Raw genomic sequence first — 17,290 nt, 5'->3', positions numbered from 1 at the left:
AGTGTTTTATTTACCATATTACTAATTCAGTATAGCCTTGTTATCCTGGCGCTCTATGTGGCCGGCTCCTCCTTGGAGGCACTGCCCTAATTGTGTTCAGAAGACCTCTGGTGTTGAATTGCTGAAATCCCTGACTCGGGCAAAATGAGAATATCAATAAAAACAGACCCTGGATGATATTTGCTCGTGGCAAAACTGCACACCACTGGATGCTGAGGTTTGTAATTACAATCCCCTGAATAATTGAAATCACTGTCCTCTGGCTATAAGTTCATCTAACTGAATGCTCAATATTAAATCATTTTATATATCTTATAATTTATATGCTGTCTCTCTGGTAGCGGTTCCAGGAGATATTTAAAATGCCACGGCAGCTCACTGAGGAATCCCTAACACTAAACACATGACAACAGCAACTTGGTCAAATATTTACTGTCTTCCGTCCACAGACTTCTTCGCTCCTGGCTGTCACAAATGTTTTCAGCAGGACACCTCGTCTCATGTCAGCTGACATGCAGGTTTGTGGTATTTATCTGTGGAAGTGTGTGTGTGTGGGGGGGGTGTTCTGGTCACTCTGCAATCGTAAATTGCCGTTGGAGTTTATGGCAGTGCAGTAGCAGAGCTGGTCCTGTCAGTTCATTATCACAGTAGTATAGCTTTCTGTTTTCACGATGCTCAACTCGGTGAGGATTTATCTCCAGCTCTGTGGATACGTATACGTCAGTGTGATTTTCCTGCCCAGCAGAGAGTTAAGACACAACAGTGTTTCAATCATCGGCTCACACCAGGCGGGATATTATTCACACAGATGAACTTGAACAGACAGTCACGTATATACACACAGACACACACATACATCAGTATATACTGATGTGATGAAATGTTTTCCATGCTTACATTCTGACTTTAGATCTGGAGAATCAGATGCTGACCTCAACTGAAAAAAAGTGCTTCTTATCTCGCTTTTACTTAATTAGCTACCACCTTAACAAGTTTAAAAATATGCTTGCATCATTATTGTCTTGTTATCAGGGCCCTAACATCTTACTCACTTCTCATTAGTGTCAAATAGAGGGCATATACGCTCTACTGAAACAGCACAAACGCTTTTCTTTAAAGAGAAACTCGACGAGACTACCAACTATCTGAACAGCACAAATTGGCAAACAAAATGAGAAAGACGTACAAACAACAATTCAGAACCGAGGCAACACACAATAAACAATTCTTTGATGTCAATTTTTCACAACAGAGATCCTTTTTATTTCCCAGGAGTCAACTGGACAGTATCAGTAGCCCATTTATCATCTGCTTATTCCAAAAAACAAACACACTGAAATGAAATCATACTTCTACATGTCACACTGTTTATTAATTCACACATCTCAAGGTCTACTGTTGCAGTCATGAAAGAGCACACACTCCTCCACAGTTATTAGCTCCTTCCACAGTTTATCATGGAAACGTGAGGTCAAACCACAACCAGCATATGGGATCAAATGGAAAACTGGCAGGAATGAATAAGGACTGAAAATATTTTAGCATAAGCTCTGATTAATCACCCAGATGTCACGGGATGTAAATCATAACATACAACTTTTGTAAAAAGGGAAGACGTGTACAAATCACCCACTAAGATGTGCAGTGTCTTTCTTCCTCATTCATCCTAAAGCAATTACGGACACCGTGGCCTGTATGAAGTTCTAATCTCCAAAGCAAATTATCCAGAATAATACTCTAATTCAATTGAAAGAAACAGCTCGGAGAAGCTCACTTAATGACCTGGCCCATGATTTAGAGTCTGAATGTGATTCTAAAGCCAAAGATTTAATCGCACTCAGCAATTCTGGTGGAAACACCATTCCACATGCGGAGCGTGTGACCTTGGTTAATATGCTCGGTCTCACACACACATATGGCCTTTCTTTTCAATCACCTGAGGGATTGATTCCACACTGTGACCCAGAGTTCAAAGGAGGGGATGATTGCTGTTTTAAATATGTCTCATTATATACAGAGGAGGGTAATGTTCCTCACCAGCATAACTCTGACGCCTCCCCCTTCCTCCCCCTTGGAGACAATTCATTTTTTTACTGTCCCATCAGTCATTCAGCTGAGTGGAGGCACACATCATCATCGCCAAATGGCTCTGACATCATTTGGCAAAAACAGCCAATACGTAGTGAATGGTAGCTACATTATGGCCCTACCAACCGCTCATGTTTTTCATGCGGCTTACAGTTGAACAAGTGCACGAGGAAGCCGTGAAACATATTGCAATCCCGTCTCATGGTCAAACAGTCACAAGAAGCAACAGCAGCCCTACATCCCAGCAGGTGGCATCTCCCTTTGGAGCTTTCCAGCTGGATTCTCCGCAGACATTTTCTGTAGCAGCGTATGTAAGCAAATGATGCAGAGGCATAAACCCACCAGAAAACAGAAGGATGTAAATATATCCTCTGAGCCCATGGGTGTCCATCTCAAAATGAACACACGGATGCAGTCCCTCGCCACACACATGCACTCACACTTGGCTTTGAATCTGGGGGGGGGGAACTGCTGGTCACATCCTATATGCAAGTTTGCACAATGTATTAGAAAGCCAGAGCTCATACATATTTTAAATCTCGTCTTGTGCTTTATAGTGAGGCACTTATTTTGCTATTCACACCATGGGGATAAAAAGCCGCAATCTCATGCATCGAGCTGTTCCCCTCTGCTTCTCAGTTTGTGTGCTGGCTTTCGCTTTGCTGATCAGTGGATGGGCTCCGGCTCTGGCCACAAAGCCCCTCAGATAAAAGGAGAGAGAAAACTGAGAGGAATAGGGATTACCTCCTTCAGGTGACCTTCCACAGAGACAGAGAGGGAAAAAAAAAAACGAGGAGGAGAGGCAGGGCGGAGAAACGGACCCCGAAAGGCTAAGACACGTAATCCTACTTTCTCATATAGTGAAAGCAGGACTATTCATACATGGATACGGATGTTAGGAGCGTACGCTGGCTCCAGACCCATGCCTGTTATCTCCACTCAAAGATACTGCAGGATTGGATTCTGCCAGATTCAATCAGGGAAGGATTGGGGATGTCACACTCCCAACATACCTGAGAACACAGCAGTTCTCAGGTGTATAAACACGTGTTGAGAGCAGCTTTCATTGAGACGGCCATTATTTCACACAGCAAATGCACGGAGACGCACACAAAGTATATGTAGAATACATTCCTCACTAAATACAAAGTACTTTACAGGGGTCTGCACAATGCTATCTACTGAATCAAGCCATGAAAATAAACAAAGAAAATACACAGACAGGCCCGTGTAAGTCAAAGTAATTTATTGCCTAGCTGACCACCAGAACATGGAGCTGAAATCAAGTCAGTTTTACAAGGCCTGTGTGTGCATCAGACTACAAGAATGACTATCAGTGGGATGTTTTAAACCTCAGAGAGGGATTTGAATCCACGCTGAAGCATTGTCTTCATTATCTGGGCCCCGCACTCCTGGCCTCCAACTCTCAGCTCAATAAATATGGATATGAGAGAAGATTTATTGACAAAAGTTGGTGAATAAAGCCGAGGTGCAGGAAATTGGCTATGAAATATTGTTATTCGAAAGAGCCGTGATGCCCTATTGTGGAAGATATGATGAAATGATTTGTTTTGCCAAAGCAGGACTATAGCCTAATTAGCCTACTAATGCTGCTTTTATTACCTGGCTTTGTCTCTGGCCTGCTCCCACCAGGAAACACACAAACAGCACTCAGAAAAGCGAAAGCAATCACTTAAGACGTGGAGATGACGGCGAGGAGAGTCAAAACAAATTTGGAAGTCGGTTACAGTGAATGTGCTCCATCGTTCACATTCATTTGCAAGCCTTATTAGTGGAGAGGGACAGCTAATGTAATTGTGCACACTATCCATGATCAGAGCAGGTGGGTAATCTGAGGAGTGGGACCGGAGCCAGGGCTTCATTCATCCAGACTCGACTCAGTGGAGCAAGACTCCTCATTTTGTTCATCTAGCCCAGGAATAGCTATATTACGGGCAGCCCATCAGGGTTCAAGATTAAAGTCTGGTTTGTCCCAGCGAGTGGCTGGAAGTGGACTTTTAACCCGACTTTAACACATCCATCCATCACACATAGCCAGCCAGCACTAAAAGGTTAGGTTGCAGTTTTAGGGCTGACAGAGACCAAAGACAACTCTACGCAGCTGCGCCCTATAAATCTCCATGTCTGACAGCAGCCCACAGATTTTTCCTCACTGGTTTCACTTGGTTTGTAAACTCCCCAGTGTGGCACCAGACACACCATTTTACTCCAATATACTGTGCGCTATAACACTAAAACCAGATAAAAGCCTTTCCGAATGAAATCCATCAGTTTATTGCATTTAACTACAATACTGTTCCACTTAGGGAAAATGTAACCTGGAAAAAGTAGTTGTTGACCGTTGGCATCTACTCCATGTCTTCTCTGTGCCCTACAATCACCACCATCTTAAATGACTCTCCTCCATTCCCGTAATCCTCCGATTAGAGCTTCATCTTCAAAGCAGCGTCATTTGACCGGCTCTCCAGCATCCTATACTTGTTGCTTCCTGATCTCATATTGTCCTCCTGCTTCAATGGTCACCCGTACCTGACAGCATGTTATTCTTCCATCCATCCAAGACAGAGGAACCACTCGCCTCCTGGTTGCCTGAAGCCTCCGATGAGTCTTTCATTAAGGCTACTGTCAGCTGTGTGGCCCATCTTTTCTCTCAGCCTTCTCAGGCTCTGAGGGCACTGCCAAATTGTTTAAGGATGAATGATCTGTCAGGAAGGTTCCAGAGGAAATAGAAACATCACTATCCATCACCGGGAACCCTTGACACAGACACACATGCACAAAGACACACAAATGGAGACATACACCCAGAGGGAACGCACACATTCAGACCTGTGTCTTGAAGGCACAGATCATCCTTGTTCCTGCTGAGTTTCTCAGGCTCCAGCCGCTGTGCCAGGACCTGGCTGCAGAGGACTCAGCCTCGTACACATCTCTACGGGGGCATCTTGAGCCTTTGTGCCAGGGCATTACCCCCTTCAGTGTGCTCATTAGACAAACTATTCATAGCAATAAGGAATGACGCTATTGAACAAACAGAATTTCTTGTGGAGAAGAAACAGGGCCTTGTCTTATTCTCTGAAAAGAATTCCTATTGTAAAACAAAGTGATACATTATTTATAGGTAGTCTTGCACAGTACATACAAAATACAGCATGTAATGGAGCTGTTATGAAGTTTGCAGAATGACAGTGAGCTATGAAATATAGCTTTTGTTAATAACACAGCTGCATTAAAATTGCATTAAAAGTATTTGAAGAAACAAAAAGGTCCACAAAATCAGCTCTGTGTCACGGGCTGTCCTGTGTTTATGTATAGTTATGGTTGTGTGTGGTATAATGGTCAATCAGACACGGTGAGGCTACAAAGATAATTGTCTGCCTCTTCAGCTTTGATCTCCACTCCCTTGTTAAAAGGCAACACAACACGGCACGTCTTCAAACCATACCTGATCGTTTTTAAACATCCCCCACGCAACAAGATTTTATCATCTACTGGATCTTAGTTCTGGTAAAGTCCCTTTATCAATCAAACATCTGTCTGACAGTATGTCTGGCTGCCTGATTTATAGCTTCTTTACAAAGTCTAATTAGTTTAGATGGACAACATCCAACAGTAAACTATCAGTTATCAGTGTCAAATGCAAAATAGTGACAGCAAATCTAAAGTCTACATATGACAAGGTTACTCGATCTTTTACTGGTGAGAAATGACTGGCAGGGAGACAGCCACTCTTTTCTGTGGTCCCCAAAGAGCGCTGTTATGTCTGAGGACCAATCCAGCGTGACAGGTCAGGGATGACCTTTCAACCTACAAGTCATTACTGGAGCATCTGAGCATGTCAGCATGGGAGGATGGAGGCTGGGGGAATGTTTGGAGAGAAAGGAGGGATGTGAGGGGATAGTCGACCTGGTCCTCAAACTGAGGGGGGGAGGGGCAGCTGGAGGAGGTGGCGCCTTTGGGGGACTCACAGAGGTCAAGCGGTTCTGGTTATTAAAGAAGCTCCTATAAAGTGTTGTCCTGGGCCATGATTACACCTGTCAGGCTGAAAGAGAGGATGCGTGGGCGAAGAGATGCAGAGGAACATTTTGTCTGAAGAGAATCAGTATAAAGTGAAATTTGTGGTTTAAGGTAAGACAATAATTCACGACTGGATGATATTTAAGCTACAATAACAGTATTCTAGTCATCCAATATCCATTACATAGAAGCAGATGGACAATAACTATAAAATCAGCCCTGGCCTGCAGACTTTCAATATTGCACGCTTCCATTTGAAACCTAAAAAAAACATTCTTCTTGTCCATGTTGACATATGAAAGTGTGAGACATTTCCTCTCCAGCAATCATGAAGGATGTTGATAGGCAACCAAACCCTCAGGCAAGGGACTGCTGATTTTTTTGCTGTGGAATATAAATACATGCAATCTATTCTCCTGTCAAAGGCGCCTGATCCACAGAAGGCAGTTTGACACGGTCACTGGGAAAAGGGCTTTAGGCAAACAACCACTGAGAGAAGCCACATGCACAGGGAGTAAAGGAGTTGTTTTACATGGCTGCAATATGTGGGAATGAGAAACACAATGGAAATTAATTTAAACCCCCAAAAGCCACCAGCTCTTTAAGGGAACATGTGGTAATAGTTAATTAATTTAAAAATTAATCAGGATGCTCTGAAGTATTTTTCCAAGATTTCTACGGGTGTCGACGTGTCAGGGAGTTCACAAAGAAGAACGTGATATATCAGGTCCGGCTGTGCGGTGGCACTGTGGGACAGGCTTGTGGTTCTGCCGACGTGAAGGGCAGTTTGAGGACGGCTAGTCCTCCTCTGGTAGAAAACCGACTATAAATACAGAGAGCAAACAGAAGCCGAGACCAAGTCCACTGGGAGGGAGAGTGAACCTGGATATGAGCACTTACAGTAGCAGAGACACTCGACAAAAGCACTGAGGCCAAAAAAGTGCTTGTTCTGTAACACTACTGGTTTTGCTTTCATCCAAGTGGTCAGAAAATAGAGAATATGATGTCATTTCCTGCATCTTCTACAATATTTATATGCAAGACTGATGCTACATTGGCATTCTGTTAACACCACATTTTCTAGTTATAAATAAACGCAGAATCGTGATTTGTGTAAAATCGATTTAACATCTCAGTGGTGCGCCAGAATAGATTCAAGAACAAAAACTGCATCAAGTCCTGTGGGTGTGGCTGCAAGAGACTAATGGCAACCGCTTAGGCAAAAGGTGTTTCCAACCACACGATTGGAAATTACAATGAAGGCCGACCACTGGTAGTATTTTAATGATTGTACATTTTGAACACCCCAGGGAGAGGGGCATGGAGGCTTGTGGGCCGGCATTTTAAAGGTTGGGGGAGAGAAAAGGTTCGAGTGCTGAATTGACTTTTCACAGCACGTCCTCCGAGGTAATCAGTCATTTTGACTGGCAGTGTTTGTGTTAATGTTCACGCCTGTTCAGTGGCCTTCTGCCTCACGCATGTTCCACCAGCATGTTCCTTCCTGCCTGGAAATTATGTTGTGATCTCTCACTCCACCGCCTGCCAAACGAGATGGTGCCACATGTGATGCCTGTTTCCTCCTTTGCCATGGTGGCAGGAGCAAAACTGAAACTGAACCCGGTGCTGCAGAACAGTAAACGAGTAGCCTTAGTCTCTACAAACTCATTATGTAATTTCACGATATTACTTCTGCTTTGGCTCAAGATAAGAGAGTAATAGGGTGAATGTCTTCAGGTGAGTGTCTCTGTCCGTGTTTTTTTTAGTTAAATGGAAAGATCTTGCTTCCTACTATAAACATTATTAAAAAGGAAGCGTATCTTGATGCAGGATTTCTTTGTGGGAGGTCATTCTGCCTGCAGCGCCGGTGCACTCTGTGACTCTTATCATCGCACACTCCTCTTTCAAACAGGATTCATTGACAAACAATCAGACCAGGAAGCGAGGAGGTCACCGCCACCCACATACTGCCCCAGTGGCGCAACCTACAGTTATATCTATATGTTATATCTACTGTGCTGGAAAAACAACACTATTTTTAGGCTCATGCAGGCATGAGGTATATGACAAAGTGGGCAAATAGGATTATAGCAGTAAACACAAAAGGACAGAGCAAATAGAGTTTGATTTGAATGTTTTGGATCAATTCATTGCTCCCAACAACCTCTTTCTTTCTACTGTCCTGTGATGTCATTGAGCAGGTTGATACTCAGTGAAATTATTTCAGATGATCTTGTAACAATATCCGTTCATGTATATAGCCATACTTGCATTTTTTTTAGACCAGGGGTGGCCGTACTTTTTTGGCTTGTGAGCTCCTTCTAAAATGGCGAGCTCAATGAGATCTACCAAATATTTATTTACTGCAGGTGTCCAGGGACCCAAACCAGGGACTCGCAATCAGGACAGACGCCCTTGTTATTTGCATGAAACTTGGGTGTCGGGTACCCTTGTAAATAGGTTTCTTTTAAACGATTTTTCATACAAAGTGGGATGTAATATAACGCAAGTCAGCTGTGATTTCAAAACGCTTTTGTCGAACAGAGAAACAACGAGTATAATCAGAAAGGGTAAGTCCTGCTTTTTCTTTTTTTATACGAGGCACGTTGTGAAGTCATCGTCTGGGGAACATGAATGTCTGCACGATTATTATGGCAATCTATTCAGGAGTTGTTGATTTCAGTGTGAAGCAAAGTGAAATATATTGACTATTCAGCACGGCCACATCCAGATCCATAACTACAACAGTTTCAGAGCCATCTAATATAAAACCACATCAAATCCAGAATTTAAATGGAGAAATTATATTATGTAAAATTCAAATCTCTCTGATTTACAGACAAAAATATCCTCTTTTGTTGTACTGTATTGCCATAAACAATCAACTACCCATCAACAGCTGAGCCTTTGCCAGTCTTGTAAATGTGTTCTGTCACCAAGAAAATGGTTTGGCAACAGGCCATTACAGAAGAGTCACTTTGTTCTGACTGCGGCACCGGCTGATCTATCTCCGCCCTGTTGGGTCGCGCCACTTGATTGACATGGCGGGCGCAATGCTGATCTCCACCAGTTGAAATGGCGCTCTCTCTCTCTGTCAAGGACAATTACAGGAGTCCACAGCTGCCACCCAGCGAAATGCTGCGACACGCATCCAATACAAACAAGCCAAGCACGGAGAGATGGCAAATCTCGAGGACAGAAAGAAGATCCTCCGATAACAGGGTTTTCTGGCGCACAACATCCTGCTTATTAGTGTCTGAATGACCATTTGGGGAAAAGGCTGTCACACTGTGCAGGAAGGGAGAGGACTTTCATATGTTGAGATCATTTGGCACTGTTCAAGTATCAACTGAAGATCAAAAACAGTAAGAAGTGTGCCAGCAAAAACAATCCCCATCACTAATTTTTAAACTAAATCTTTGTTTCCATAGATAAGTCAGTGAGTTCATACAGTATATTTGGAGTTCCTTCATGCGAGAAATGAAGCTCGGGAATATGGCCGCCCCTAGAGTTAACACATTTCTCCTGGCTCAATGGCCAGAAACCTTGAATTGATTTCCATTTGTAATTCTTTTGTATGGTGGCCTCACAATAGAGCTGCATGCAAAAGTTTGGGCAAATACACATTATGTCTTTTGAAGTGGCAAAAAGTAAATGCAACGCCCGGAGAGAAAACATTAAAACCTCGGTTTTTCTCCAAACATGAATGCAGCGTTCTGCAGGGAAGAAATGAAAACCTCCGTACATCTGCAAAGAGGCTGCAGGAAGGTTTAGCTGACACAGAGAGTGATGGTGCAATGTTCCACTTCAGCTTTGATGCACAAACAGGATTTACATGGAAGTGACATCAGAAAGAAACCTTACCCATGATGTCATCATCACGTCAGTCAAAGTGTGACGTATCGAAAGAAGTTGTTCTGGACATAAGTGCAAAGACAAATAAAGAGCAATTTTAAAGGTAATGAAATGAATAATAATTATTAACATGCATTACCATTTCAAGAGAAGCTGATTTTAATATCTTCACTACTTGAGATGTATTTACTTTAAAATATATAATTTACTCCGCAGTGACCAAACTTATGTAACTGTAAAATACAGTTGGTGTGTTAAGTAATATCTATTCTACCATTTCTAGTTTTATGAAAGGAATAACAGGATAACTCACAATCACAGTACGATACAATGACATTTGATGAAGAGTATAACTGAAACACACAAACACTGTTCACCGACCAGTCAAAATCTAAAACAATAATTTTGCTTACACAGAAATATAACTAATAAAAAAAAAAAAAAACTGCCAATTTGTGGTATCAATCAAATATCAAACATAAGCACATGCAAGAGTTTATTTTAGAGGTCCAGTGGCACCTATGCATCAATAGTAATTGTAATGCATTGCTGCATGCAACTTTAATTTGTTTTAGCCCTAATGCCACCCGCAATGAAAAGAGATAACAATTAAATGTTAAAAAATACTTTAAAACTCAGCTGCACTCGTGTTTAATTACTAGAAAAATTGCTGTAGGACGAATTTTTATAAACTCAAACTTCATTAAACTTGAGGCCCCAGATGGTCAACTCTATATTCATGGACACAGAAAAGCATTAATAAACAGAATTAATAATGGCATCTTTTACCATATAAAAAACCTTTGATTAATTTTCATATCTGAGCTGAATGGACTCACATTTACTTGCTTACTGTGAGCACCAAAGGTCATTCCTCTTTTTTATTTTTTTTTTTATTTTTTTGCATGTAAAAACAACAGTAGGAACATAATAATACAAAATTAAAATCCCCAGATGGATTTATGAGGCTACTATAAATTAAATGGCTCCTTGGCTTATAGATATATATATACAAAATTTCCCCTTGGGGATTAATAAAGTAACTACCTAACCTAACCTAGAGTAAACTAAATTCACTAAATGCCACTTTATTAGTTTTGCTTTGGGTAAAAATCACAGGTCAGCAAGTTGATTGCAGGAGGATCTACAGTAGTTACCCTCTCCATGCCCTAAAGGAAGACTTTGTAAAAACCAGGCCATATAAAATATACCTGCTGAGTAACAGAAAAAGTGTGATGGTTTGGATGGAAAGCGAGCTCATGCAATAGGTAATGATAGTCATGAATGATAATTACAAATGTGCCATCTTGTTAAGTTGTCATTGCCTGTGCAGCTTGTAACCTCAGATCTTGTTGTATCATGCAGCGCCTCTCCCTCCACAGTGAGCGATGTTGCTACCTGTCCTCCATAAGAGGATCCTTTCACACCGAGCTGGCACCTTTCCTCGCAACCTGCATTCAACCCAAACCCAGGCAACACCGAGACCCTGTAATCACAAAGTCCCTGCAAGGTTTATGGCCCAGTGAATCAGGATCACGGACAGATTTACCCATGGGCCTCTGAGGGGCTGTTCCCAGCATCTCTCTGACAAGAACAGACACAGCCTCCTGCTAATGACAGCTCAACCAACCCTCAGTGATGGATGGCATTTTGTAACATCACCACTTTGCAATACCTAATGTGATGTTGGCAAATTCCCTCACGATTTGATCAATAATTGAGCTAATATTTAGACTGGAAGGCAGAGAAGGTAGCGACTTGAAGCCGTGGCATCCTCCTGCAGCAGAGAGCAGACGACTTGCCACCTGTTATGACAGCAGCCCCTCATAGTACATTTTGGCCGCTTGATGTTCACACTAGTCACGGGTGAGACTCTCGGCTCAGATGCAGTGGATAGTAACACTTTTCCCGATCGATGCTCATTCCCTGCGTCACGAGGGAGTTGGAAGCACTCTCCCTGCTCTTCCCTCATATTTTTTTGCCATCTTCTCTTTTCTCTTCTTCCTCTCTCTTTATCTCAACCTTAAGTCTCCAAGGTTTATTTCCATTAGCCACTCTGCCAGCTTTCCAGTCTGCAGAAGTCTGCTTTTAAATCACACTGTGCCTTGACTATAGCCTGGAGGCCTTCAGGGACTTCATCATCGCCATATCCATCTTCCACCTGGAAAACCGGAATCAAACGGCCTTGGAAGAAACTCATTACTGTGGTATTCCTTTGTGGTTCTAAATTGTGATTGGAAGGATTGTGAATTTCTTATCAAGTTTTCAAAGGAGCAAAGAGGCATTGAGAGATGCATACCATGTCTGCTAGATTAATCTGGGCATGGCGGATCCCAGCAAGTGAGCAAGATGCCAAGCGCTGCAGCTCAGATAGAATACAACACGCGGAGACTCTCGGTGAGCTACAATATGGCAATGTTTACACTTGCTCCAAGCCATGTAATAGAAATCCTGCCCTGAATAATCAGTGCCTTTTGGAATTTAATTCCCTGATGTGTGTATCACCTGAGAAAATTCAGATCCAAACAAGCAGAACAAACTATTGTTGAGTTTTGCTGCCGTCAGTGCTGGCTGAATTTAATATCTGCAATGAATACAAGGATTCATAATGTAGACACACTTTAATATGTAAATATATTTAAAAAAAAATTTTTTTAGGACAAAAGCAAATTAGAAATGCTTTGAATGTAAAATAACGGGAGAATAAGTGAAGTGTTCCAAATTAATTTAGGATATTTTCTGAACTGAATGTGCACATCTTTTGTCAAACAGCAGGAAATACATTAAACATATACTGCCAGAACTACAGATTATGCATCTGTCCAGTGCGCTGGGGCATGAAGAGTTATTTCTGTGTACATGCAGGACGTGTAGATTAGATGCTTAAATTCTGCCCATTATGGATCTGTGAGTGGCAGAGGGTCACAGAAGTAGCATGTAGTTCACTCCGAAATCCTAATGAGAGCTGTTTCACGAACATAAATTGTATTCACAAGTGTCAATCAATGCTCTAACAGGAGTGGCCTCTTGTCCCCTCCTCTGTCAGCAGGATATGAGTGTCCAGCTGGAGGCAATTTAGTTTCCAATGCTCCTAATTCTCCACAGGGTGTATGCTCCTCTGAGAGGAGAGCCTGTTCTCTCCGTTTCTCATTTACCTGACATTATTCAGTGGTTTGCATTTCCTGTTCCCATGACCCTCAGATGTCTCCAACACTGTCATCTGACATTATGGCTGCAGAATGTAATTTCTAGAGAGCAGAGCATCCTGACAGGAGTGTTCACAGATCCTATGAGGTCATATTGTGGGGATAATATAGTCATTGTGCACAGAGGTAAACAGCGTGCACATCAGATATCTTTCAACAGTAAGGGAAAAAAATGTTTTCTATCTGTAGAAAGCATTTTCACACTTTTACTGCTAAAACGATAAACGGCATTTATAAAAAGAAAAGTGACGCAAGGGAGATACTGTACTGACTTTTTTCACAGATCAATTCTTTAGCTGGGAGCACAAAAATTGTTTAAGGTCCATGATATGATTTGATAAATAATCATGTCCTAGTTTTGTTTCAAGGAAGTTATCTGGAAAATATGATCGAATGGATTCTGGATGGGTAACATTAACTAATTAACTCTGATTTTGTTTTGTGTAATTCAGCAAGTCTTTCAGTTATTACCCAGCAGGTCAGCTGAACATAGAAAAATATGCATGTTTTTAGACAAACAGTTATGAAGAACAAAGAAAAGATGTTTTCATTTTTAATGAAAAATCCTCTGAAATTTAACAACTGCTGATAAATCAAACAAATAATGACTTATTGCCTGGGAATTTGCACCAAATTACATTCTTTCCAGAAAACACACAAACATGTTTTTAGGATATTTTAGAATTGTAAAATAAAGTGCTACCATGGTTCACCAATAATAGGGTCAATTAATAATTTGGTTTCAATATTTTCCATTTTACATACGTAGTATAATCTTAAATATATCTTACTTTTACTACTCGACTAATGTTAAATGGAATTGTTTGGTCAAATTAGTCTGGATTTGCATTTCGTCACACGCTGCTTGTTATTTCATTATACACACGGCAGCTCAACAGAATATATTTGAAATGCAACTGAAATGGCTGCATAGCATTATTTGGTCTGTGCAGCGTGTTTATCTCTCAAGGGAAATCAGCTGGGAGAGAACAAGCAGAATAATCTGTCAATAATTGAGCATAATTTACAGCTAAACTACAGACGTTTCCAAACAATAAAACTATTTGCTCCAATGCATTACCAACTATTTGTTATGTGAAGGCCATCTCCTTAATTGGACCCAGCGTCTAATCGATGTGATTTCCGACCAATTGCCCATGAGTCATCATACAACAACAGTACCAGCGATCCCAGATTTACAGGGCTGTCAATAGTCTTTGCCAAAATGATATATTTACTGTATTTCCATACACATCAATTTGAACTCTGTTGATACTGTGTATTGATCTGTGAAAGCCCTGCGGAACATTAAAAGCCTCTTCCAGGTAACTGAATGTCGTCCTTTGGCCACAAGCCCAAATGCTGTACGACATCTGCCTGAGGAGAATACTGTGGTTTGAGATTCAGGGAAGACCTGCTGCCAACCCCATTCATCTGAATCATATTATGGAAGTCCTTCCCCCAAGAGTCTGCTGCACGCTGTCATTCAGGATGCTCAGGTGTTGCTCCACTATCATTAGTGGTCAGTGTTTCTGGGAAGAACAGCCCAGGCAGTGAGGGAATGCAGGGACGGTGGTGGTGGTGAAGTGAAGGCCTGCAGTTAGAAAATGCCTCATGTTTTCCACTTCTTGGGTAATAGCTATGGATCACTATGTAATCAACACTCTGTTACGTGCTGCGATTTGGCTGCTGTACAATGGGGGACAAGGGGAGGTTGGTGGAGGGGGGAGGGTTTGCAGGGAGAAACGCTGCCAGTACAAACCTGGACCATCGTCAGTTGAAGAAAACCCAGAGGAAAACAAGAAAGATATCAAAGCCTTCGGGAAAAAAAACCTCCATCTGCATTTGAAGGGTTAAAGCGCACGCTTTGAGTCACAAATTAGTTGTTGCTTTTAGGTAAGCTTTTTTTTAACTATAAGCAAAAAAAAATAAAAAGCACAGAAATTAGAATGAAAAACACCTTAATAAACCAGATCATTAAATTAAAAATGTTGAGGAGAGAATTCATGTTGAGGCATATTTCACTTCTGTGCCAAAATATTATGATTATCATCATGAAAGGCAGAAAATAAACACAGCTATGATGGGGCACTGGGTTCATATACAACCATTTTCCTGCGAGAGATTTATTAGAGGGCATGCACTCAATGAAACAGAGAAGTTGCTTTTATTTACTTGCACTAAGATTTAAAGCCTGACAACTATCCTTTCCAAAACCGCCTGAAACTATTACTCTCGTCTTTTCTTTCAGACCGACCTACTGACGACGCGATGATTGAGAAATGGTTGGTTCATTACAACGAGGACAGAAAGTTTCATTTGAATATCCAGGTCTTTTTTTTTTTTTGCACATAACTCTTTTATAACGAAATGTATCCGTGGCTTTGCCATTCTTCTGGGAAAGAAAAAAACTACAAGAAAAACAAATGAAAACGACAATCGTCTGGTTCCTTGTGCTAACAATTTGTTGTTTTAAGCTGAAAAAACAATAAATCGTCTCAAGAAAATATAAAGTGAGGCGAGAGACTTTTGACGGACTTATGGCTTACCATCCAAACACCAATTATACACTCAATGCAGAAAACAGAAACATTTAGTTATATCACAGCTGAGCAGGAATACAGAGCCATTCACTCGTCAAGTCTCTGCTTCTGTTCACGTCAAGCCTTTCTGTGCCGAGTAGATAGTAGCGGGAGTTAATAGTTTCTCTCAAGTTCAGAAAGCTGAAAGTGGACAGAGACTGGGGGACAACCTGAGCATATCCCAGCCATATGACTTTTTCTAGTTGAATCTGCCTTGTTTTAAGAGCAAAAAAAAAAAAATATGGGTAATACTGACTCACTTCAATATTGAACTAATAGTGAAAAAATATGTTTCATTTAGTTTGGAAAAAACTATAAAACAACAGTTTGCCTAAGACAAGTGGTTCCCTTTAATCTTTGAGGAGACACTCCCCCAGTATCAGTCTGAGTGCAGCTCTCTGTACAGTTGGAGGGGAAATAGGGAGCATAAACTCATTTAAACAGTATTTAGTGTGATCTGTATTAAATGGAGAGCCTCCTGGCTGCGCTGGTTGGCCCTCTCTCTTTGAAATTCATGAGTGTCCTCCTCTAACCTCTGAATTTGAAGAAGTTTAGTAGAAAACCGAGAACCGTGGAATAAAAACTGCAGACTCCATATTTTGGAAAGACTGTACTAAATTATAAATTATACAAAAAAAACCTAACATGTGCAGTAATGTACTGTATCATCAGATAATGCAAACAAATAAGACAAGAGTTCAAATAAGAGCTGTAGTATGTGCGTGTAGTGTGTAGTATGGACACACTTGCAATTAAGATAAGCACAATGCACACACGATAGCAACAGTACACATACTAATGTAGCAATATAACATTTAACCACATAGTACCTCGCGCTGTGGCACATCCCACATAAATGTCACAATCAAATAAAGGAGCTTCACCACTTCCCCTCTAGGATTATGGGAAAGCCTGTTCAAATATCTAAATGTCAACTGCGCATACACACTTTCCGATTATGCTCTGTGCAAGCAGCAGCTGAGGGGTGGAGGTCACACAGGCTCGTCAAGCCTTCAATACTCACTGGGATTTGATCACGCCACCAAACATTATTCACAAACACATTACTGAAAGAGAAAAATCTCACAAATCAATGATCTAAAATAGGATGCATTTAAAGAGTCAATATCAAGTAAAAAAAAAAAAAAAGAATTGAAAAAAAAAAAATCTATAATCTGTTATTTTAAAATGTTTATCTGCAGAATTGGGTGGTGAAGATAAAAGCCCCATTTGTGACAGCAGCAAGCAGAGTTCAACTATCCTCTATTCCCTCAATGGTCTCATGATGACTGCTGGCTGCCTGTCATCACTGCTCCACCACCACCACATGTCATTATTGTAACACCAGATGATGGGTCATTTGTGCCGCACTGGTGCAACAGGCATCGTTGGACCCTTTCTGACCCGTCCCCTAATTACACCCTCAGGACATGGGACGAGCCAATCAAGAGAAAGCTGTTTGGATCATTGCTGAGCAACAGGGGATCTCCTGTCTGGTTGCCAGTCAAGACATGTTGCTGCTGT

This window comes from Embiotoca jacksoni, unplaced genomic scaffold (assembly GCF_022577435.1).
Source record: "Embiotoca jacksoni isolate LCO1_2020_lvr unplaced genomic scaffold, fEmbJac1.0.p SCAF_18, whole genome shotgun sequence".
NCBI classification, from domain to species: Eukaryota; Metazoa; Chordata; class Actinopteri; family Embiotocidae; genus Embiotoca; species Embiotoca jacksoni.
Note: the sequence above shows the minus strand (reverse complement) of the source record.